Below are 23843 nucleotides of genomic sequence, written 5' to 3'. Positions count from 1 at the left end.
ATACCATTAACCACTTTTACAAGAGCTGCTTTTTTGGGAGCTGGAGCTCTAAGTGTTAATACAATGATTTCCTGTTTTCATGATGATGCTCCATCTTCAAACATTCTCTACTCAGTGCACTATCTCAGTTACTCAACATATAAAACAGAATACTCTATAAATCTAGAAATAAATGTATAAGCACATCATTTTATGCTTGATGTATTTGCCATAGGTTTCCATAAGTCAAAAAAGACACCTTTAGTTTTAGCATTTTATCATGAGTGCTTCTCTTTTGATGGGAACTGCTTAATCATGAGGTAAGAGTAATGAAATTGGATGAGAGCAAAGAACCACCTCACTCAGTACATTTTCTCTAGTGCCACCAGTGGCAGATCACTATGGGAAAATAAGTATGAGCAAAAAAATGTCTAAGCAACACATTTATGTCAGTTCAGGGACTTCTATGCAAATACTGCATGCACCTTGCTCTATTCAACAGCTCTCCTTGGATGTGTGTGGTAAAAAACCTAAATGATTTTGAAAACATTTCTATTTCAGCCTGAGTCAGATACTGCCTTACTTGGACCTATTTCTTTACTTTAAACTTGAAGTAGGATAATTTCAACTGGTAGATTATAGATCTTGAATTATAAAGGAGAGCAAATTATGATTTCTTATATTTCATCTCTTCATCATCCACGATTTTAATACCTTGGTTGTATCCTCCCAGTTGTATCTTTTTAAAGCTGGGGACTTCAGGTTGTCTTAGTTTCTCCCTGCAAGTAGATTGTTCTGTTCCCAGTAAGAAGTTTTTCTAACAGAGGCATCATTCTCTGGGATCTCTGTAAGGGCATTATTACAACATTGTTAGGCTCTAATAGGCTTCAAATTGTACTGAGAACTGTCTATAGATTTTTTTCCAGCACCTCTAAAAGCAAACAATTACAAATAGAATATTTTAAAGGGATTTTAGCTGCCTACCAAAAGCCACACATAGTTAAAACCTGATGATATCTAAAAGATACGGTTTTCCAGGAGGAAATCTGAAGTGTAAATACAGAATCATGTTGGTGTTTCAGGAACTTTTCTTAGTCTTTATCGTACAAGTGAAGAGAGAGTGAGTTTCCTTTTTTTTGTATTGCTTTTCATAACTTGGTTTTATATTGAGAGTTAGGTGTCCGCCCTTCCTTGACAACAGGCATATAAATGACAGACATTTGCATACAAACATGTACACACAACAGCCCTTTCACTCTGGAATCTTTCTTACACTGCAGAGCAGCTCCTGTTCAGTTCCTGCTGCAAAACCACGACTGGCAATGCTTCAGCAGCATCTAGACATCTTTATGCCAACAGCTGCTAGTGAAGGCAAGGATACAGCATTTGTCCCTCTGAGTTCTCCTAGGAAGACAGACAACTGGGAGATTTCCATGTCTTACCAGAAAAAAAAATTTGTTTATTTTCCAATGTATTCCTCTTATTACTCTTCTCTCATCTACAAATGAACTTCTACTGAAGTGAGGAGGGGAACATCTGACTTATCTGGGAAGAGAACTGAGAATATTTGGGTTGCCTTCCTCATAACACTAATGTCATTGTTAATTTCCGTTTTCTTGAAATGTTGTAACTTTTGGCATTTTAATATAATTTTGGTGGATATAGTCTAGGAGTTCAAACCTAAATTTCATTTATCTGTGGGCTTTTATTTTCTAGTATTTTCTTCAATATATTTTTTCCAAAACCAGATGATTCCAAGGTCATGTAGCATTGGAAACCCAGTGTTCTTTTGCAATGCATAGAAAATATGCAATTATGGCATGCAGTGCCAAAGTTAGGAGTCAATCAGTCCTGTTTTGGCTAAAACAAAGGAATACACGGGGTGAGGAAAGGCAAAAAGAAGTTTCCATTCTTTGAAGGATCCAAGAAAGCCATCTGGCCTTGAAATGAAATATTTAGTTGGGGGCTTTTTCCAATAGAAGCAGAGAAAATGCAGGTTTGGAATTAGGTCCAGCAGGGAGAACCAGGACTGAGCAAACACCCACATCAGAGATACTGATGGTAACGATGCTAGAGCTGCAGATGCTCCTCTGACCCCCCAACCTGGAGTCTCCCTGTGTCCATGCAGCTCACATGTAGGACAGATCTGGGCACCTGCCACAGACTCCAGTGGTTCCTGGAAAATGCCAGCGTTGCAGAACAACTCATAACTCAGGGAAAAGTCACCATGGCAGAAGCTGCTGCACTGAAGAGGACATAGCTGGATCCTGCCTGTCTTGTCCTGGGGACATTGAAGCCATTGTTTTTCATAGGAATTTAATTATTTTTGATACCTCTCTCTTGCTTTAGAACATTGTTGAAATTGGCTGAGTGCTCTGCTACATACTGTTGCAAAACCCTGTGATGATCTTTGATAAACATAAATTTTTTTGTGTATTTTCCTAATTTTTGTAAAAGCCTTTTTCCCCTGTTGGTTGAAGTTCAAAGGAGTATGGTGTGCTTCAAAACAGAAGAGAATGTTGTCATGATGAAATTGTGTCTTGCAGTATTCTTTTTTTCTTAAATGCAGAAAGTTCTGAAGGACATTTTTTTTTTCTGCAGAGCTCCCTGCTTGGAGAGCTGAATTAAATCTAGGAAAATATTATTAAAGTTTAAAGATCATTCCATAAGAAAGCAATGAAAACAAGAGCATGATCTAGCCACAGAAAACATAAAAGGCTAAATGAATTCCCCGTTGAGGTGGTGGCCAGGTTGTGCTGCAAGGGGGATGCATTTGGCTCGGAAGGCAAACTGCAAGTTCACAGCTTCCCCAGAGGTTTGGCTCTGTTGCAGTGTCTCTGCTGCTGGAACAGCGACTGCTGGGAACTGTGCCTTCCCTCAGTAATTCTGCAGCAGTGCAATCCTATATTTAATCAATTCAGGTTCTAGAAATACTTCATTGCCCAGTGTGAAAGTCACTGCACAGACCCAGAGATCAAGAGAATGTACTTAGCCCCTCTTCAGAAAAGTTAGACATTCCTTTGTAGAAAAAAAGATGGTGAAATACAAGTGAAAGAAAGAATGAAAATAATGTATCAGACTTTTCTGCCCTTTCAAAAGGTGATAAAACTTTAGGAAAGTTTGGGTTGGTTTGTTCAGTGGTGGTTTTTTTATTTTTTTTTAGGTGATGGTATTGGTGTTGCTTGTTTCATTTTTTTTTATTTAATACTGCTTATCCCTACTTGACTCTTGGAAAACAAAAGGGATTATTTAGGCACATTGTACCTAGGCTAATAAATTTTAGTTTAACTTAAAGCAACCTCATGGTTGTCCCAGGAAAACAATAGAGCAATAAAATCAGTGAATGCAGAAGTTTTATGGATATCACATCTACAAAAATTCCTTTCATTTCTCACGGTGCAATCAACAATTAGAACTTCATGTAAATGGGCTGGGGAATGACAACACACCTGCACAAAAACGTCTATCATGAATACCAGAGTAAATCTTCTTCCTAGAAGAAAATATTTCCATCTGACTTGTCATTTTGCTTACTGCTGTCCACCCATGAATGGCTGCATTTGGGTATCTTCCTGTTTGTGCTCTACAGGAGCTGTGTAGAACAGCCAACAGAATCAAATAACTAACTTTATGTGAGGACAATGTTGAAAATGGATTCCTTTTGAAAAATCCCACTGAATGGAGAAGACAGTACTTTTAACATCTCTAAGGCCTTTATTCTGCCTGCAGGAAAAACTTGTTTACTTCAATTGGAATGCCCAAAAAAATAAGTACTTGTCTGCAGATGAAAATGCAGTATTTTAATGTAAGATTTTATTAAAAAGAATTTTAAAAAATAATTCGCAAGAATAGACTGGTATATGCTTTCTTAAGGTCATCTTAAGTTTATTATTAATGGGTTTGAATCTGCCCCAGACAGATTTCTTCAGTGCAGTTTCCATTGGTATAAATTATTTGCTGCTATTACATGCTTAAAAGGCTTTGGGCTCTAACCTGCTTGCTAGGCCAACCAACAGGGATCTCAGTCTTGTACTGAATCTTGTGAACATCACCAGGATTTTCCTGCAAGAGAAAGTAATTTTCCATACACAGGTCACTGTGGGATGTTCAGTAATGCCATTTGGCAAGGCTCAGGGAGCATCCTGTGAGATTGCAGGAGCCCTTGACTGCTGTGGTTGGTGAGAGCAGAAATCTGCAGCAGGACCTCTTGGTGCAGCACAGGACAGTGCTTAGAAGGGTGCTTGCAAAGCAGCATCTTCCTTCCAGTCCCTCACAACTTCCTTCTTATGTTTCTAGAAAGAAATTATACATATTTGGTCTCAGCTGGACTGAATTGCTTCCTCTGAAAATGCTGAGGTAGATAATTTCGGATGTTTTGGAATGAAATAATCTGAAGCAGTGCTAAATGCAAAGGCATTTTTTTACTTTTTGAGTTTATTATAATGATACTGTTACTATTATGATTGTATCTATTTCAGAGATTTTCTTTACAGTTACCCAGTTAGGATTAATCATGGTCTCTACTGTATGAATTTAAGGCCCAAGAGGCATTACAAATAATGACAATAAACAAGTCCTTAGCATTACTTTGAGTGAAAAATTTAAAGCTGGAAAAATGTATTTAATATTATGATAAAAGACTAAGCCACCACTATTTTATTTTACATAAGGGCATATAGGGCATAAAGGTACTTACTTTTATTTCTAGTGTGTAAAATCAAATGTAATTCAAAAATTATTCTGCATTTCAGTGGAGTGGTAATGATTTGCACTAGCTCTTGGAAAACCCAATCTGAATTCATTAACTTTGCAATTCAGCAAGAAATGGGCATATTTAGCAAGAAAGAACTCAACCAACATATAGCCTGGTTTCAGGACACCAGCATGAATTTGTATTGAATACCTTTTGCTGCAAGTGCTTAGAGCTACTGAGAAGAAGAAGAAAACCTCAATAAATTAATGCACCATAACACCATTCTTACTAAACCCACAGTTTGTACACTTGATTTTCAGGGCTGTGCTCAGTCCATCATTGCATCATTTAAAGCAATGCTTGGCATCACTGGGGCTGCTGGATCAGAGACACCTCCTTGGTGCTAGGCAAGTTATTTCACCTTCCTTTGCTTCTGTTTCCCCTGCCATTGCTTGCCTGTCTTATCTGCTTACTTTGGGCTGGAAGTCTCCAAGACAAGCATTTTCTCTCCCTGTTTGGTCAGTGAAAAGTCCAACCAAGTCCCAGCTCACTGCAGCTTTTGTGCATTGCCGCATTACAAATACTGCCTCTTGCCATAGATGTAAATGCAGTGTATCGTACTTGGCAGAACCAAAGTCCTGGAAATAAGATCTCTCTCTAATACATCTAGAGCACGTCATACTCTAAAATCTTAGAGAGATGGAGAAACCACATAATTTATATGAGCAAGCATGAAGTTTGGAAGGATATACTCTGTTGAAGTTTTGCTGTTGCTCTATCTCATGTTTAAGTGGATTATTCAACTTCACAGCCGCTGTTTTTTGCCCAGCACACTGTGCAGGCAAAGCTTCATGCCTTTTGATAGAAAGGCCAAGTTCAGGCTGTCTACCTTCCAGACAGAAGTGTCAGCTAGTTGGGAACAGGAGGTGCAGAAAAGCAGAAACCAAAATTGCATTACTAGCAGATTCCATTTTAAACATACCTGCAAAATAAAGCCATCATCCTCCATCAAAATAAAGCAAGCCTGTGACTTTATAATCAGAGTTTTTAAATGCTGGCTGTCTTGATATTTCTTGTTCTTGGCACTTAAAATTCTCAGATAAACAAAATTTACAAGCATAGTAGTTGTTGCAGGTGGTTTTGCAAGATTACAATACCAGTGTGACTCCATGCAGCATCAAGAATCATTCTTATTTTGGGGGGGAGGCGGAACTACAACAAGGAAAACCAGATTAATATATTTTTTTTCCTTCACATACATTTCTTTCTATCTTGAGACCCTGTTTATTTTGTTTGCTATTTTTTTAGACATGCATGAAATTGCTGAAAGTTTCCATTATTTCTCATTGTCATTTTCCATCAGATTACATAGATAACTGCATCCAAGTTTAGATTCTTGTTTCTGGGCTCCTGGTGCATTTAGATTCTTGCTTAAAGACATTTTTCACAGCCTGGTTAGAGAGTGAAAGCCCAGTTTGTCCGAGCAGAACTGCTCATACGATGTTCCCGTAGAAGAATGTCGCCTGTTCTGATGGAAACCACTGGAGCCATCACTCTCTTCAAAAAGAAGAGAGGAAGGTTCCGGGGGCTGGGGCACGGCTCATGTATCTCTGGCGCATCTCTCCAGCTGGCTGTGGCAGGAGAGCCCTTCCCCGGTGTGGAGCCCGCCGGGCCAGTGCGTAAGCGAGTTCAAATCGTGCCCGAGCAGGACTGGTTTGGGAGGTTCGAAGCACAGGAGCGACACGACGAAAATGCTCCGCTTAGCTAGATGCGGCTGTTAGGATGCCTAATAAATATTTATAGCCCCTCACCGAGGAGGAGATTGACAGCACGGGAGCAATCCCTACCCTACAGCTGCAGGCAAGCAGCCGCCTCGGGGAAAGCATCCCGGCCGGGGGTGGCCTTTGGGAGGGTCGCGTTGCTTCCGCACTCGCGGAGGGGCTCGGGACGGCGCTCGGAGCTCCGCGGTTCGCGCCTTCCCCTCAGGGCTGCGGGCAGCGGCAGGGCAGGACCCGGCCCGGCCCGGCCCGGCCCGGCTCTGCTCGGCTCGGCTCGGCTCGGCTCGGCTCGGCTCGGCTCGGCTCCCCCCGGTGCGGAGGGCGCTGCCGCAGTCACTGCGGTCCCGCGGAGAGCTGCGGAGCCGCCCGCCCCGCCGCAGCCGGGCTGCCTGCAGGTGAAGTGAAAGTCGTCGGGGAGAGAGAGGAGGAGGAGGAGGAGGAGGAGGAGGAGGAGGAGGAGGAGGCGGCGGCGGAGGAGGGAGCGCGCAGCCCGGCGCTGCAGCCCGCGGAGGCTCCGCACCGCCCCCGGCCCTCCGCGGCCGCGGCATCCCGGCTCCGCCCCAGTGAGTGGTCCCCAAGTTTCCCGGGGGAGGGGGTGACCTTGGGGCGATCGCCTGCGGGCAGGTGGGGCTCAGCGGGGCGGGGGTCGGCGCCGTCAGCAGCTCGGGAGGCGCAGGGCGGACGGGGAGCGCTGCCCGGGCGGCTCCCGGAGCGGCGGAGGCAGCGGGAGCAGCGGGAGCACCGGGAACACCGGGAGCAGCGGGAGCAGCGGGAGCAGCGGGCGGCTGAGCGCCGGATCGGGAGCATCGCATCCTCCGGCCGGTCTGCCTGTCCCTGTGCCCCCCTGTGCCCGCCCGTCTTCTGCTTGTGAGTAAACTTAGGAATGTGTCAAACTTAGAAGTTACTTATTGGTAAGCATGGAGTACCGCTTTTTCCCCAGAAAAACGTGATGAGGGGGTGGAGGTGTGTGTGTATTGCATGCTTTGACTGCCAGAAGATTTCCACAACAAAATGACTGTGCTTTTTGGAGGAAGAGAACCCCAGCCTAAATCCTTTAGGAATGTGCAGTTTGAGTCGGGAGGTTTTCTTTTGAGCCCTGAGGATGAAAGCGCAGCTCTCTAAGCACTCCAAGTGCGGGGTCCGCAACCCAAAAGCTGCTGCTCATGTCTCAGGGACCGTGCGAGGGTCTGGAGGATGCTTAAAAAGGGGTGTTTTGCATGTTTTGCCCATGTGTGTGCCCTGAGGTATGATCTACTCTCAGCCGAGAGTCAACTTTTCTTGCTGCTCCTGGAGTTCAAGCAAAACTATTGTTAGCTTCAAGAATAGCAGGATTTGGCTTGTTTGTGTTTGGCAAAGTTCAGCCCCTGCATGCAGTACTGGGCAGTGTGGTGATGTCAGCTTCTCAGAATATTTAAATGTCGTTTTTAGTGCTGCATATCTGGGCTGCTGTTTGAAAGCAGCCATTCTTAATGTGCTTTTATTTCTTGTTCTTTATCGGTCCTAATGCCTTGCAAATCCTTGTTTGAAGTTCTGCAGATGAGCATTACATACTGCCCAGGGAAATCACCGGCCGCTTGCTTGCGCGTCTCTGGTTGCTCAGGAAGGTTGCCTGGACAGTAGCTTTTGCTTACTGGGAAAGCACAGTTAGACTATTAGGCAAAGTATTGCATAATAGCAAGCATTGAGATATAATCTTTCAGACTTCTGGTAAACTGGCTTTCAAACCCATGCTATTTAGTTTTTCCTTCTGCCCTTGTGAACTGTGTGAAGTGCAGTGAGTATGCATAGAAATCTGTATCCTCTAGCTCTCTAAGAATGACATTTTCATACAGTGACCAAGCTACATCTCTGACTAACTATAAGAACTATTTTTTTTTCTCATTAACTCTGTGTTCACCAAGCCAAACCTAATCTCAAATACTTTTGATAACACCCAATGTAATGCATGCAGGGATTTCTGTGCACACAGCTGGTAATGTTGTATGCACAGTGGTCAGGGTGCAGCACTGATAGAGCCCAACTCCTTCTGCACCTAAAACCTCCTGTGATTTTATACTGTGTGTAGCTGGAGCTCTGACTGATGTGCACAGGCCCAAAGACTTTATATAATGCCATAGTTCAGGCTTGGATTTTAGAGAACCTTTATCTTCAGATCATTGCACAGTTAGAGGAGGAAGTTTAGTACTGAGTATCTTTAATGCTCCTGTGTCTGGAACTATATATATATTTCTTCCTGTATGGCAGAAAAATTATTCTAAAACTGTTTTGACAATTTGTTGTGATTCGGATTACCTATGTTTTCTACAGCATTCAATGTGCAACAATGAAATTGCCATTAAATGAACTCCTGTGTCTGGTTACTTTTTTCCCCCCCATAAAAGCATTACCTCTGTATTCTTATTCACAATCAGTTTTGTCAGGGTTTTTGTTTATTTGTTTTGTTACTTTTCTTTCTTAACAGATAGATATTGTGATTAACTAATTTGCTGTCTACCTACATTCAGTGCTTGACATAGCAATCTCCTGTTTGTTGCTCTGATCAATTACTGTACTGGTACTCCATGTGTGCAGCTTTTGGTCTAAGCTATAGAAAGAAGTGGGAAAAGTTAGCTTGCCTTTTTTTTTTTTTTTTTTTTTTTTTTCTTTTTTCCCTTACATGTGTCTAAGGAAGCCAGTGCTCTGGTAGGGCAATTTTGTTTCTTGAGTGAATAAATTAATTTCTCCTCATTGAAGGTTAAAGCTTGGCAGCTCTTTAGTGTTAAGCCTTGTGTAATAGGGGCTGTCTGGACAGTGGTTTCGTTGGGGCAAGGATGACGTCTAGGCTGCTGCTGGTAACAGTTTGGATTTTGTAAGGTTGCCCTTAATTGAACAGCTCTCTTGTGTTTGACATTTGCTGTGACCTCCTGCTGTAAGCAAAAGGAGACAGTTAATGATTTTGAAGCTTGTCTTTCACTCAGAGTTGAAAATGAGGATGTTTATTTCTAGTTCCTGTTCTAACTCTCAGCCATGGTTGATTTTTGACTTTTTTTTTTCCTTTTTTTTTGATGTTCTGTTGCATCCCTATCACACTTAAAGTTTTTACAAAAACATGCAAAAAATTTATGCATGTCCTGAGAACCTAGGTGTTTAAAGTTTGCTTCAAAGATACAGAAGTCTTAGATATAACCTAGCCCATTTTTATGATAGTTATGTTGATTAGTCAGAGTCTGCAGTCTATTGGAAGTTAGGTTTGAAGCAGTGAAGAAAGGAGTGAGGAGAAGGTGTGCTGTGGGTGGTAAATATGGGACAAACAAAAAGGGCCATGCTCTGGAGCAAGATGCAGAGGGCATAAAGCAAACTGAGAGGGAGGAAAACTGAAGAAATAACTGGGAAAGTGGGGTGGAACTAATGTTAGCTGGCAGGGAAAGAGAAAAAATATGTACTTTCCTATTTGACTCATCTCATATCAAACTGTAATGAGTTTAAATCTCATGGAGAACAACATTATTTTTACTCACCATTCCTTATGCAAATTTGTATTTGATGCTGTTGTGGTGGGCAGAATCTCAAGCCTGTAGAGAGGAATTTCATTGCAGACCAGCTTTGCTGGATTGTGGTAACCAACTAAATCATTTGTGCACTGTCTCAGTGCTGGGCTCTTCTACTGAAAAAGTGCAAGAGACTGGTTTGTTATGTGTCTGTGTGTGTTTGCACCTCGGCAATGGTACCGAAATTGGCAGCTTGAGCATTCAAAGGGTGGTTGGTGGCAACTGCTTTGTCTCATAAATAGCCTGGCTGGAATGTAAATTGCTGACCTGGGGGTGAAGGCCTTTCCAGTCCATTGCAATTACTTGAGCTTTTGGGCCTCTTCCAAAGCGGTGCGTTCCAGCTAGGCATCACTGATTCTTTAATTCTGCAAAAAATAAATTGCTTTTCCTCGAATGTGTTGTGCTGTGGTGCAAAGGGACATTCCTCTGTGATACCAAACATCTCAATCCGTCTGACTGGAGAAGGTGTGGTCCTTGGTCTTGATTCAGTGAAGTCTTGCACATAACACTTGACATTATGTTTATCTGTAAGTCCTCCTAGATTTGCATTCATAGATTTGGATTCACTAAAGATGCCACAGAACTTGTATACATAGTTTATATATATGCAAAACTGTGTCTCTTTTTTTTTCTGCCTCAGCACAGTTAAATAATAGTGTTTCTTCCATTTTTTTATCCACTATAAGCTGGAATTGGCTACATTCCTGAATACCTCAGAATTCATTAAATAATGGAATGATAGTTTTCCAAGCCAGCATGAAATGAAATAACTCTGAACATGTATATACAAAAAGAAAATGCTGAGATATTTGTTGTTAACAATAAAGTGTACTGTTAGATCTTGGGATAACAACATTTTATGTCCCAGGGTGGTGGGTAATGCCAGGAGAAGAACTGATTTTGTGTCAAGGACAGAATGAATTGGGACAGTGCAGTGGTTATTCCAAGATCATCTCTTGGTAGTAGATATTGGTGGTGGTTTGGGGCTTTTTTGGTTTTGCTTTTGGATTTTTTTCTTTTTTGTTTTTTATAAATTAGGGTGATATTAAAATGCTTGATTGTTATCCCTTTTGTTCCAATTTCTCTGGATTGGAGAGGGGAAACAAACTCTTCTGTAGTTCCCCACTGAAAATCTCTCAGGAAATTCTAAGAGGATGAACTATCTCCAAATCACTTGATACAGTGTTTGGATTTGTGCAATTTAATGGTAAGTCTGTAAAATCTTGGACTATGTGTTTCTTTAAAACAAGGTTGCTCTACGTTCTTTTCCTGTATCTCTTCCCTCCTCCTGTAGCATTATGCAACTTTTTACTATAGGTCCCAAATTACTAAAATGTAAGCCCAGTGTGTGTGTTTATTTTTCTTTTATTTTCTGTTTTGTTTTCCCTTTTCATGCCCCGTAGACTAAAATCAGTTTTTACATATTATGGGACGCATTGGAAACTGTTACTTCTCTACATGCCTTCTTTGGGCAGAGTGAGATATGAAATGGTGCATTTGTAGAATTTGGTAGGAGTTCACTTGAGAGCCACAGAATGGTTAAGGTTGACAGATCTCGTGTCCACCCTCCCTGTTCAAGCAGGCCCACTTAGAGCTGGCTGTCCAGGGGACTTCTGAGCATCTCCAAGGAAGGAGATTCCAGAGCCTCTCTGTGCTCAGTCAGTGTTGCTAAAAACAAAAAGTGGATTCCTTTGAGATGGAGTTATAGAGGAAGGTTTAAGATCTTTTGTGATTGGTGATGAGTATTGGTTTGAATTGCATCTTTCATCAAAGTTAAACCCACCACAACCAAAAACTTCTGAGGTTTGCTTATTGCTAAGATGCTGTATACAGCTTTATGCTGCTCAAACTCAAAAAAGTTGCCATTTTATTCTTCAGCTGGTCCACCTGGTGCTTTCCTTTCATTCAGTTTTTTTTTGATGATCTCTAGCCTAAAAGAGTATGAGCCAAGAAACCTTGAAATCCTAATTCCCTTTACAAGGGTGGAAAAGGAAGCCCTGCTTGCACAACTGGCTAAAGGACCCCTTAACTCTGGAGGAATGCAAGTTAATCATGTCAGATTTAGGAGTTCTGAACCACAAACATCCCCATGTCATCCTCCTCCTTTCCTGGTGCAGCTGATGCTGGTGGGTGCTGCCCTTCTTCTGTTCCTGAGTCTGGATATGCAGTTCAAACAGACCTTTCCTAGCTGGAGTCCCAACTCTCAGAGAAAATTTTCTGGGGAACAAAATACACATTTATCAATTAATTTACAGTTTGTGGTGCTCACTGTGTGGCTAAAGTTACTACCCTATTCTTTACTTTCCTTAGAATACATTGAAACTATATTGCATAAATTCAGGTTTGCTGTGTTACTCAAGTATAATGTACAGCAGAGTATGCAAGACTGCTTATAGTTAAGCATTTACTAATTTCTAGTTTTAACAATGAATTGTGTATAGCTTTTTTGACCTAGGAAGGATTTTATCAGTAAAACATAGCAATACTTTTCTCTCCTCACAATCAACTCACTATATTCTGTTTAAACCAACTTTTTCCTTGTTGTGTTGCATAGAGTAATAGAAGGCTCTCTACAAGCATGCCAGCATTGTGTTTTTGGCTATTAGGAAGCCAATGGAGAAAAGCAACAAGGTTCTCTTGGGATCATGTAAAAGAGAACATGGACTGTCAAGACAGTTAGAATAAAAGAAGAATATTGCTTTAGTAATGACAAGTCCTACCTTGGAAACAGCATTCTGTCTGGCAAGAGTCTAAATTCTGTGATTAGGAAATATATTCTATCCTTTATTGCTGTGACTTTGCACAGAGATTATTTGGAAAGGTTTGCTGGAAGAAGTTTCTTGAAGTCATTTGTCTTCATGTTGAAATCCATAAGGATGGATTATACGTATTTGTTACTCAGTCATGGAGTATGTAATTAGTACTTTGGCTGAACATATATTATGCATTTAGTGAGCAAATGCTTTCCATTGTAACATTTGTTGAATAAACCACTTTTTAGTATGGATAATCCTCTTTTAACATAATTGGAACATTTTCAGTTTAAAGACCAATGGGATAGCTGTAGTATGCTACTGCAAAATCACCAAAGAAATATTGAAGGAGTCCCGTGCTATGAGCAGGACTACAAGATTTCTGTAGTTCATCCAGTCCCATTTCTATCATTCTTGTATGGTGGTATAGTAATTATAAAGACTTTAATTGCCTAAGAGCTTGCCAGCTTGCATTTGCCAACTATGCTGAAATCCTGGCCAAAATCTTCAAAATCATGCAGTAAGCTGCAGTTGGCAGAACGGTGGATATAAATAAATGATATGGTGCTGAATTACAATTCGCTATTGAAATTCAGCTACTGTCTAATAAATAGCCGTAAAAAGGCAACATTGTTTCCCTAATAAGGGCTTTTAAAAGAATGCAGTATTTTCTTTCTTTCTTTCTTTTTTTTTTTTTTAGCAAAGTTAATGTTTATCACAAAATCGTAAGATCTAGTTTGTAGTTTAATGACTCTTTCCAAACAAAAAACTTTTTCTATTTTTGAAAAGAGTTGTGGTCTACAGTCTGGTTGGTTTCCAGTGGGAAAAGTTCATTATTTTATTTTGGTTTGAGGTAAAATTTGGATGAAGACAGAGCATTTTATACACAAATTGCTTTTCAAACATCTTGCTTCAGAAATTATGTTGAAGAACTGCAGTATCTAGTTAATAGTATTTTCAAAGTTATTTGTGTTGCCTCTTCCCAATAAGGAAAATCTGTACCAGGTTGGAACTTTGAAAATGGGAAGATACAAAGGCTTATTCACAGAATCAATTTAAACTACTCTGTGTGTAACTCCGTAATAGTACCTTCCAGAGGCCAGAATAACATCAAAGTCCGATGGCATGACACGTTGTGGCAGGTATGGAAAGAACTCATGGGAAAAATCAGGCTGGAAGGGACCTCATAAAGTCTCTAGAGTGTCCTCCAGCAGACAGCAGGGGCAGCTGTGGTGTCAGAACAGCTTGCTTAGGGCTTGATTCAATCATGTCTGTGCAGGCTCCATCGTTTTCAAATCTCTCAGGACAACCTGTGCTGCTGCTTGACTCTCCTCAGAGTGGAAATGCCTTTATGGGTTTGTCCAGCCTGGATGCTTGGTGTGTGCATCTGTGTTAGATCTTGACTCTGTTCTTTGTGTTGCATATCAGGTGGTTTTGCACTTTGATTTTCAGAAGGAGACCAGTTTCCTGATTTAAGTGTTTCACCTCGGTGGTTGGGCTGTTCTGCACACAGAGGAGTTGGGTGCCTTAGAATCCAAATTAAAATGCACTTCTTGGGACAGGAGGTGCAGAGAGTGAGGGAATGCTGTGTGTGTTGTATTTGATATCCCGTCTCCGTGGAGCTTAGGCACGTGAGGCAATGCCAAGTATTGAGTGTGCAAGAAGTCCAAAGTCTAGCATTTGCTAAGCATTATGTGGGGCCAAGACCAGGACCTAGATCCTGAAGCTTTGTCTGTTTATGTTGTGCAGCAAGAAAAGCTATTTAATTGACTTATCTCTGCTCCTCTGAAACACGAGACCTGATTATAAATACTTTGGGGCTTTTTAGGTAATAGACAAATAAGTTAGTTTTGAAGCACTTTCAGCTGTGTTTCAAGTTACCTTGTACATTGCCTCCTTCAAACTAGCAGTCCTTCTGTAGCAGGTTCTTCTAAGATGTACTAGGTAATTCTGTGAGTGGTAATTTGAGGAATTCAAATTATTTCAGCCCCTAGTTAGCACTTTCAGCATCACTTGGCAGGAAAATGAGAAAAAACATTGCGCAAATCCTCAACCTAAGTAAGTTTAAACCCATTTCTGTACCCTAGCATAGTAACTTGCAGAGGTCTGTTTATGTGTCTCCTATTAAAACTCTGCAGCTGGATGAACAAACCAACATCCTTGGGGGCAAGAAAGCATAAAGCTATTTCCTTTCTTTTCAAGTGATGGCAATGCTGAGAAAAATGGACCTATGAGTGCTGTGCCACTGAGCTAGAGTTCACAGTCTGCAGATGCAGTTTCTCAGGCTTCATCTGTGTTACAGGGAAGTGTGTAGCTGCTGCTGTATTCGCTAAAGGTATTAATGATGGATACATCAGCTGTCAGCCTGCTAATAAGCATCATTAACTCTCCTCAAACCAGCTAAATGGCACAGCTGTTGAAAAGGCAGGAGCTGCACTCTAGCCTCCTGTCTAAGCTCCTCTTTAGGCCCTAATGGATGGAGCTCACTGCGGGAAAACCTGAGGGCAAAAGCTTGGAGGTGTGTGAGTCTGTTGGAGAGTCTTCCATTTGATGTTTACTTTAATGTTAACAGAGCACCAGCATGTGCTGGAATTGTTTGACTAGAGTTTTTGGTTTGGGTGTCTAACGACCCATGACCATTTATTAGTTTCTGATGTTTTTACTGTGATTGCATAAACATCTAAAAGTTTCCAAGTAATGCAGTGAGACCACTCTGCCTTCTTTGGTTACTCCTAGGTGCAGATTTACTGGTAGGTTAACCTTTTAGTTTTTTACTGTTTTCAAGGTGTTGTCATGTTTCTGGTAAATGTTACAAATTTTCTTTGTAAACCAAGTGTCTCCATGCATAGCTATTAATATCCTATTACTGCACTTCTGTTGTAACCAATTATTTTATGGGGTTCTCTTTATGGCCTCTGGCACAGAGCTTGGTCTCTGGATTGCTCAATAAATACCAGACATCCGAACACTTTATATCATTCACAAAAAATTAGCACATCTGCTAGCATAAAGCCCAGCAATAATGGTTTTCAATTGTTTTTTTATTTTTGCCTGTTAAGGAGAAAATCCCCCTCGCGTTTGCGGGAGGACCGATAAGAGGAACGGGGCATCCTGAGGTTAAATGGAAGGAGATCTGTGACTCAGCGAGGAGGCGTTCAGCATCCTCTGCCCCTTGAACTCGGCACCCGTGTGCTGGGGAGGGACGGGCGCTGCCGCAGCTCTCGGCGGCCGCCGGAGGGAGCGCGGTGGCTCCGAGGCCGGATCTGCCCGCACCCGCACCCGGCTCTGCCCGCACCCGCACCCGGCTCTGCCCGCACCCGCCCTCGGCTGTGTCCGCACCCGCACCCGCACCCGGCTCTGCCCGCACCCGCCCTCGGCTGTGTCCGCACCCGCATCCGGCTCTGCCCGCACCACTCCAGGCTCTGCCCGCGCCTGTCCCCACCCCCGGCTGTGTCCGCCCCCGGCTCTGCCCGCACCGCCCCCGCCGCGCCGGGCAGAGCGCGCAGTGCTGGCTCTGGCTGTGGCTCTGTCTCTGTCCTTGGCGGCACATCTGCAGCTCAGCCCTTCTGCTCGCCCGGCTGCAGCATCAATACTATTTCATGCGTCCAGCGGAGTTCTAAAGGTTACGTGGGGCGTTGTGCGCAGGGCGAGAACAAGAGCCTCTTTCTTCTGCAGCCTGCCGGTTTCGAGAGCTGCTGGTAACTTCTAAAGAGTGATAAAGTTGTGCTTTTTCCTACTCGTTTTATTTTTATGGCTGACATTTTGAAAATTCTGAACAAATATCTGCAAAGGGCACCAAATAAGCTGAAAATTATTAAGATTCAAAGATATGAAGTACAGCGATGTAAATATTTAAAACACAATTTTGTTGATTCTTTCCTTCCTTTGGTGACAATCTATCTCAAGTTCTGTTGCCCACCTCCCTCAAAGAGAACATAATTTTGCTATGCAGCACTGCTGTACACAGTTGTTATAACAATGGCATTTTTAAATTTGTGATTCTGTACTAAGCTGAGTTTTAAGGATACTAGGTTTTCTCCCCATCTTCACATTCTGTCACTGCAAGGATTTAATTTCTCTAGTGCTCAAAGACACACAGACACAATATGACCAAAGAATATCAACAATAGCTATTTATCAACTCCTTTAAAACAGAACTATTGTTTTAAAATCAAACACAGAACAAATCAGACGCTCCAACCAGTCATGCTAGTTCCTTAGGTGCAATGCACCCTTTGAATTCAGACACACAGAAGTCCTCCTGACTCTCAGTTTACTGATGTTCAGAACAATGTTTATCAGCCTTTTAAGATTTGCACATTTTTTTCCCAATGGGGTTATTTTTCCATGTCTTGCATTTGCTCTAGAAGAAGAAATGCAATGGTAGTGATGAAAAATATAGACACTTTTTCCTATCGAGGCTGTACAATGGTGTTTGACCTGCAGAATTAAAGCATAGAGGTACTCAGACAAAATGTCACTATGTTGCAGCCACCCCACACATTCAGTATTGTATTATAGACCTCTATGTGAAGGCTGTTTGTGAGATTTGACATGTCCAGTAACTTCTAGCATGATGTGTGGCAACTTGAGCCCAAACTCCGTATTCACACCTTTGTTCCCTTACTTTAGAAGGATACAAACATTAAACATACTGTCCTTTTTGAAATAAACCAACCCAAATGTACCAACAAATTAGTAGGACAACAAAACCACAGAGGCATAAAACCTAAAACCTTGTGGCTAGTTACTCTGTGGTTGAATATCACATGAAACATTCAAATATATCAAAGTTACCTATTCATTTTAACCCGGCAAAGCTGAATTGCTGTGACTATGAGAGTTTACCAAACGTCAGGTACTAAATCTGAACTGATTAAATGTATAATTAGTTTAGTTGATGCATTGATTTTGAAGAACTTCAAACGAATATATGTGTATTAGTAAAGTGTGTTTTTGCATTGCAGCAAGAATGAGCAGAGCATTTTATTCATCATCCCCAGTTTTGTTTTACCCAGCTGAGTAACTGTAAAACTGAGACTTGCTGTCATGTGGAAGCAACAAGAAAAATGTTAGTAGTCTTCTAAATAGCTTTTTTTTGGTCCTAAAGATGTCATATAATCAAACCACAATTTTCCTGCATGGTTAAATATTAAATGACGGCAATTTGCTTGTTGATTGTTGAGAATTGTTGATACAATATTTGGGGTTTGGTGATTTACTCATTTATTGATTTATTCTCCAAAATACAGTAATTTCACGACCATAAGGCGCACCGGACTATAAGGCGCACCCCCCCCCAGAGTCAGCAAAATTCACAACTTTGTAGATCAGATAAGGCGTACCGGACTATAAGGTGCACTTTTTTTTGCAGCGAGGCTCCGCCCCCAGCTCCCCCCGTGCGGTTGCTGGCCGAGGCCCCACCTCAACCCGGCAGCCACTGGCCCCTGGGCCCACCTCCACCCAGCAGGGGCGGTGCCGCGAGCCACCGGGGCCCCCTGGACCCGGCAGCCATGGGCCCTGGGACTGCCTGGACCCGGGAAGGGCAGTGCCGCAGGTGCCCTGGCCTGCCTCCACCCATCAGGGGCGGTGCCGCGGGCCTCCAGGCCCGCCCCCATCTGGCTGCCATGGCACTTCCGGCTCCCCCCACGGCTCACAGCTCACACTTCTGGTTTGGCAAATTTTGCAACTTTGTACATCAGATAAGGCGCACTGGACTATAAGGCGCACTTCTGGGTTCGAGGGAAAATTTTAGTCAAAAGGGTGCACCTTATAGTCATGAAATTACTGTAACTTTTTTGTTTCCATGGTCCGAAGAATAACTCTAGCAAGACAGTGACTGATAGAGCTGATGCTTTATAGATGCTTTTATTTATGAACTTTGGAACTAATGCTAGCAGTTCTCAGGAGCAGAATTGAAACTCAGCTTCTTTCTGTAATATTACTTGCCTGATTTCTGTAGCTCATAGGAGGTGCCATGCTGGACAAGCAATGCTGAGTGAGGAATGTACTGCACGCATCTGCCTCCTGGAGCTCTTCCAGTAGAAGAATCAGGAAGTTTCGATGGTAGCACTAGAGAATGATTGGAAAACAGGAGCTGCACAATTCAGTAGCTTCTGTTAACATTTTCTTTTCTTGTGCATAGGGTAACATGAACTGCTAACGTGACCATTAACTGCAAGGTTCGTGCAAGTTGCTTTGTGAAGTGGGGCAGGAAGGTGAAAATTACAAGTCCATAGATAAGTGTCAGAAACTAGAGGGTGTCACAATAGAAGTACTCTTCTGAACTTCGTTATTTCTTTTTCTATAGTTTGCTACTATCAGAGAAAAGAGGGCTAATAAATAATAAAATTTGAAATGTTGCAGCCTGCCTTGAGTTTTACAGGACATGGCAGTTCCAGAGCAGTTACACTCCTGACTTCTATTGCTGTCTTCCTCCAATTCTGTTGATGTTTTAGCTCTGTAGTACAGAAAAGAATATTTCATTCATATTTTGTCAACTTAGGTTCCTCCTTGTCTCCTGAGACCCATGTGTGAACATATTTTCATAACCCATTTTTACAAAGAACCTGCACCTTTATTCCCTTGAGGAATTCCTTTCAGGTGCAGTGTTTATCACACAGGTTTGCCTGTGGCCAAGTATGTACATCCTTAGTTGCACCATCTTTATCTGCACTGTAAGGGAGGCTTGGTGTGCTTTGGCAGTGCTGCTTTTAGAAAGAACAAAGGGCCTGTAGATGGAATTGTATCACCTTGTGCTTGATGAAAGCTCAGTTTGAACAAATGCTGACCATGATATATGCTTCTGCTATATCATTCAGGTTCTTACTATAAAGGGGTGTTTTTTATAATCTTATTTTTCACTTTCCTCTTTTTATTTTTTCCCCCGGTTTCCATTGTGATTATGTTCAAAGTAGTTGTGGTGCTGAGTGTGACAGAAAGACAAGCAGGAAGTCTGGGGCTCATATGTCGTGCTTTGAGCTCCCTTCTGACTGTAAGAAATGAGTGAAGCATCCAGGCTGTCTCTGCATTGCTTTATGTGGTTTTTTTTAAACATTGATACAGTTTTATCTCCTAATCTGGGATCTTGTGATTCCAGAGAGAGAAGCTGGTGTGATACAAGAGCCTGGAGCTCCACAGCTTTCATGCAACACATCTGTTTCATGTACTTGATCACTCAGTTTATCAGCAGTGATGTTACAGATGTCAGGCTTTCAGTGTAGATTTCTTTTAACGGTTTAATAAACAGTACTTCATGTTTCTTTTCAAAAACTATGTTTATTATCAAACGTGGTACAATGAGTTATATGTAGAAACCAAAATGGTTGCATGAAATATAAATATTCTTACCTTTGGGGATGATTAAAGAAAATTCCTTTGAATAACAGTGCTTTACTAAAGTGAGTAAAGGTAAAATGTGAAGATAGTTTGTGGGCTCAAGATGCTAAACATCATGCTAGGAACTACTACATCAAATCTTACAAGCATAGCCTCTACATCCAGGTTCATAATAAAATACTGAACCTGAGAGATGTAGGGACAATCTGTCTGAATACCTCTATGCTTTAATTCTTCATGTCAAATATTGTGGTGCAACCTCAAAAGGAAAAAGTACCTATATTCATACATTCTTGTACAACAAGTGTAAGAGATGACAAAAATAAATGGAGGGTCAGGTGGACTTGTGTGCGTCTGAATTTGAATGGTGCACTGCACTTAAGGAGCCAGCATGACTGGCTGGAGCACCTCAGCATCTCTCTATTTCTGGTGAACTTTGACTTTGCAACCATAGCAATATCTTAAAACAGTTGATAAATAGCTGTTATTGATATTCTTTGGTCATACTGTGTTTGGGTTTCTTTGAGCATCCTTGTAGTGACAGAATGTGAAGATGGGGAGAAAACCAAGAATCCTTAGAATTCAATGTAGTATAGAATCAGGAATAAAGAAATGCCATTGTTACAACAACTGTATTCAATGGTGTTATATGGCAAAATGAAGCTGTTTGAATTTCTTAATTGAATTTTCATACGCAGCGTATTTGGACTCTTTCCGCACATAACCTTAGTTCATTTTCCTGCGTGCTGTAAGATTGAAACATGGTGACATTAGGGATTTTTAAAAAACTTTTAATTCTTAAGATGTTGTGCATTGATTGATTTCCACACCACCACGACTTCCTATTTTGTGTTTTTTATGAGAGAAGTATGCATCCTTAGATTCTGTTCCTTATATGTGCTAAAGCCTTTAAAAGACACTGCTGAAGTGCTTAACTGTTTAGCAGTGGTACCCTATTATATTCATAGTGCAGTTCTGTCCTTAGTTGCTCTGTTCCTTAGTTGCTCTGCCTTGTCCCCTGTGGTATTCTATAGTCTGGTTTGAGTTTTTGGGTTTTTGTCTGGAGTTTACAACTGTACAGGATGGACTTTTCAGTAAGTCATTCCTGATATGTTTCTTGAAGTGACAATTACTAAGTAATGTTTTCTCTTTCTGAGATGTGTAGATCTGAATGCAAACAACACACAGGTTTTATACTGTCTGTCTACATTTATAGAAGTACTCTTCAGCTGTGAATGGGAATGACTGAAGCACAGCCAGGAAAACTTTATTTGATATTTGGATGATTGCCATAAATAGAGTTCAGCTAACACATGGCTTTGTCTGTGTTGAAATTCAACTTTAAAAGGATTAATTTCTCAACCCTACCCTGCTGTGAGGAATTGTGAATATTAACAGCCTTCCTGAAGGTTACTGGAACACTGCATAAACTGGTTTTTGTTCAGCTACTAATTGCTCTTTAATAGTAGCATTTTTGGTACTAAGAGTTGTGTTTTTAAAAATGCAAGAAACAACTTTGACTTCTCATTTTTATTTTTGAGTACAAGAAATAATGGTATTACAGTTGTAAAATTTTAATGACTTTGTTTGTTAATAATGTATTACTGATTATCCTTCTTTAAAATAGAAGTGTCTGTCTTTCATCAAATTCTATCTTCACTAACATACTATAGTGCACATTTCAGTGTTGGAGTAGCTGCATTTTCAGGTAGGATTTGGATTTTGCATTGTCAAGTGCTGCATCATCAGCAGAGTGCTCAGATCCTCTGCTGATTCTTCAGTGGAGCAGTGCCAACATGAACTTTTTTACCATGATGTTTTCTAGTGCAGGTAGAAACATCTGCCTTTCCCTATGTGCTCATGAATTGTCTTGATCTAGAGTTTGCTTCTTTAGCCTGAAACCAGATGAAATGGGAAGGAATTTTTCTGTTTGGCTGTGTAAGCATTTCTGTACATGCTGTAGCTTCTTTGAAAACCTGCCACTGCTGCTGTAGCATCAATGCAGCTCTGCTGCTGGTAATAACAGGAGCACTGGTGGGAAGACTTGCTCCCAGTCTTGCACTGCTTTACCACCTAGAGGTACTCTGAATTCAGTGTGGCAGATAGAGGGAGGGTGTAGCACTCTATGCTTTGTTTCCACAAAATGTTGAGTGTTGCTACATAAATGAAAATACGTGATGAATATTAGGAAGGATACCAGTGGTCTTGCTGACATACTTTCATTTTAGAGAAACTTACTCAGAATAAGTTAATGTTAATAGAAACAGAGGGAACCAGTCTTTTTGTCAATTAATCAGATTATTTTGAGATGTATGCTTGAAGATATTAAATAAAAGCATTGTTTTAGTAAGTCTTTCCAAGTGGATTGAGCACAGGGCCATGTGCCCTGCTGGTGGCTGGCTGAGGAGTCTAGGCATTCTTCCTGTGACTCAGTTTCTGCATTTTCTAGGGATACTCAACTTTCTACCAAGTTTTAAGGTGTGTCCATCAAGACTCTTACATAGTGTATGGTGCCCTTTTACCCACTTTCACCAAGGGTAGATTTTTCTTGCTCTTTGGCTTTCACCATGCAGTTATGGTTAGATTTCTATGGTTAAGTGTGACTTGGCAGAGTTAGGTTTATGGTTGGACTCAATGACTAAAAAAGTCTTTTCCAACCTAAGTGATTCTATCTTGGAGAATTTTAAGGAATAACAGAGACTGAAACCATATGAATGAATGATTTATCTGATTGCTGAAAATAGTTCTTTTCTTGGCTACATTACTGATTTCAAGGTACCACAGCTAAATGCAGATGTTCCTATTCACTGTAGCTAATGTACCACTTGAGTGTGTATGTGACTTGCTCATCTGTCTGGGGTGCATCTGAAACAATGTCAAAGGTGCAGAGGTGTGTGAGAAACACCATTTGAATGCTTTCACATATCCAAAATGGAAGCTTGTTCAGCTCTAAATTGAAATGAATTCCATTAGGAGGAATTCATTTCAAGCAGAAAGTATGTTAAGAGCTACTTCTGCTTACAAAAGCAAACATCATCGCTGAAGAGGCTTGGAAGGATTTCAGATCTGCTTGTGCTTTTGCATTACATGAATGATTGCTGGTGTTTATATTGGTCTGCCCTTGCTCCGTTGCTACTGTGTCCTTTTTTTGCATTTTCCCATCATATTGCCTGTTTGTCCAGGAAGAGTCCTTGATCCATTGCCTTCCTGCATGGGTGGCTTCAGGTGTGCTCTGTGTTCTGTTCTGTGTCTGCAGGCAACATCTCTGCTTGGTCCATGGCTGGGAAGTGGAAGCAGGCTCTTCCCAGTTTACACTGAGCTATGCAGGTCAATTAGCTACATTTTATATAGCTCACTGAAACATAACTTTCCCTTTAACAGAGCCCCTTTCTCACAGGGCAGCTCTCTGACCTGCCTCTTGTATGTGTGGTGACAGATTTTTGTGTCATTTGTGCCCTGTTTGAATTCTTGTGCTTCATGGAAGAGGAAGCAAAGGGGACGAAACAAACTTTTACAAATTTTGGGTTTTTTTTACCCTAGCGTGGCAGTGGAGAGGAATCTTCTCCAGGTCCCAAATATTATTTGGGCAACAGGCTGTCACCGTCTGCTCAACGTGAGTGGGAGTCGTGATGGTTCGTTTGACACCAGGGTGCAAAAGACAAACGAGAAGGGACTAAAGTTTTATTCAGCAACAAGCAGCAATGCAGTTTATTGAGTGCAAACAGCTTAGTTTACGATAGAAGAGAGAGAGATAATAGGGAAACGAAGGAAAAAG

Source organism: Catharus ustulatus, chromosome 1 (genome assembly GCF_009819885.2).
Source record: "Catharus ustulatus isolate bCatUst1 chromosome 1, bCatUst1.pri.v2, whole genome shotgun sequence".
Lineage (NCBI taxonomy): Eukaryota > Metazoa > Chordata > Aves > Passeriformes > Turdidae > Catharus > Catharus ustulatus.
The sequence above is the reverse complement of the archived record's forward strand: the minus strand, read 5'-3'. Positions refer to the sequence as shown.